This window comes from Arachis stenosperma, chromosome 5, assembly GCF_014773155.1.
Source record: "Arachis stenosperma cultivar V10309 chromosome 5, arast.V10309.gnm1.PFL2, whole genome shotgun sequence".
Classification (NCBI taxonomy): Eukaryota; Viridiplantae; Streptophyta; class Magnoliopsida; order Fabales; family Fabaceae; genus Arachis; species Arachis stenosperma.
The window spans coordinates 114,408,420-114,410,395 of NC_080381.1; the positions used below are offsets into that span (position 1 = coordinate 114,408,420).

At 37.7% G+C, this 1,976-nt stretch overlaps 1 non-coding gene across 1 annotated transcript; it reads left to right on the forward strand.

Annotated features, from left to right (window-relative positions):
- Window positions 1–730: 730 nt before the first annotated feature.
- On the forward strand, window positions 731–838 carry LOC130983360 (small nucleolar RNA R71). Its single transcript, XR_009087356.1, has one exon. It is a non-coding gene; the product is annotated as a small nucleolar RNA R71 (small nucleolar RNA).
- Window positions 839–1,976: the final 1,138 nt, after the last annotated feature.

Genomic DNA, 1,976 nt, shown 5'->3' on the forward strand with positions numbered 1-1,976 from the left:
GATTTTCTTCTATATTGCTTGGGAGAGTACTTGGAGGGAGTTCAGTAACTTTCTTGCTCAGCTGTCCCACTTGTGCCTCCAAATTTCTAATGGAGGACCTTGTTTCATTCATGAAACTTTGAGTGGTTTTGATTAGATCAGAGACCATGGTTGCTAAGTCAGAGGGGTTCTGCTTAGGATTCTCTGTCTGTTGCTGAGAAGATGATGGAAAAGATTTGCCATTGTTAAACCTGTTTCTTCCACCATTATTATTGAAACCTTGTTGAGGTCTCTCTTGATTCTTCCATGAGAGATTTGGGTGGTGTCTCCATGAAGAATTATAGGTGTTACCATAGGGTTCTCCTAGGTAATTCACCTCTTCCATTGAAGGGTTCTCAGGATCATAGGCTTCTTCCTCAGATGAAGCTTCCTTAGTACTGCTTGGTGCATTTTGCATTCCAGACAGACTTTGAGAAATCAAATTGACTTGTTGAGTCAATATTTTATTCTGAGCCAAAATGGTGTTCAGAGTATCAATCTCAAGAACTCCTTTCTTCTGACTTGTCCCATTGTTCACAGGATTCCTTTCAGAAGTGTACATGAATTGGTTATTTGCAACCATTTCAATTAGCTCTTGAGCCTCTGTAGGCGTCTTCTTCAGATGAAGAGATCCTCCAGCAGAGCTATCCAAAGACATCTTGGATAGTTCAGAGAAACCATCATAGAAAATACCTATGATGCTCCATTCAGAAAGCATGTCAGAAGGACATTTTCTGATTAATTGTTTGTATCTTTCCCAAGCTTCATAGAGGGATTCTCCATCCTTTTGTCTGAAGGTTTGGACTTCCACTCTAAGCTTACTCCATCTTTGTGGTGGAAAGAACTTTGCCAAGAAGGCATTGACTAGCTTTTCCCATGAGTCCAGGCTTTCTTTAGGTTGAGAGTCCAACCATATTCTAGCTCTGTCTCTTACAGCAAAAGGGAATAGCATCAGTCTATAGACCTCAGGGTCAACCCCATTAGTCTTGACTGTGTCACAGATTTGCAAGAATTCAGCTAGAAATTGATGAGGATCTTCCATTGGAAGTCCATGGAACTTGCAATTCTGTTGCATTAGCGAAACTAATTGAGGCTTAAGCTCAAAGTTGTTTGCTCCAATGGCAGGGATAGAGATGCTTCTCCCATAGAAGTCGGGAGTGGGTGCAGTAAAGTCACCCAGCACTTTCCTTGCATTGTTGGCATTGTTGTTGTTTTCGGCTGCCATGTCTTCTTCTTCCTTGAAGAATTCGGTCAGGTCCTCCAAAGAGAGTTGTGCTTTGGCTTCTCTTAGCTTTCGCTTCAAGGTCCTTTCGGGCTCAGGGTCAGCTTCAACAAGAATGCCTTTGTCTCTGCTCCTGCTCATATGAAAGAGAAGAGAACAAGAAAATGTAGAATCCTCTATGTCGCAGTATAGAGATTCCTTGAGGTGTCAGAGGAAAAAGAAAAATAGAATGAAGAAGGAAGAGAAGAATTCGAACTTTAATTAGATAAGGTTCGAATTGTGCATTGAGAAGGAGTGGTACTCCATAAATAGAAGGATGTGAGAAGAAGGGAGGAGAGTTTTCGAAAATTAATTAAAAAGATTTTGAAAACATTTTGAAAAATTGATTGATAATTTTCGAAAACTCAAAGTGGAAAAGAAATCAAGTGATTTTTGAAAAAGATTTGAAATTAGAAGTTAAAAAGATGTGATTAAAAAGATATGATTGAAAAGTTATGGTTAAAAAGATGTGATTGAGAAGATATGATTTGAAAACAATTTTAAAAGATATGATTTGAAAACAATTTGAAAAGATATGATTTTAAAAATTAATGACTTGCCTAACAAGAAAAGATATGATTCAAACATAAAAACCTTTCTCAACAGAAAAGGCAACAAATTTGAGATGTTCAATCAAATCATTAATTGTTAGTAAGTATCTTTGAAAAAGGAAAGAAATTGATTTTGAAAACATTTG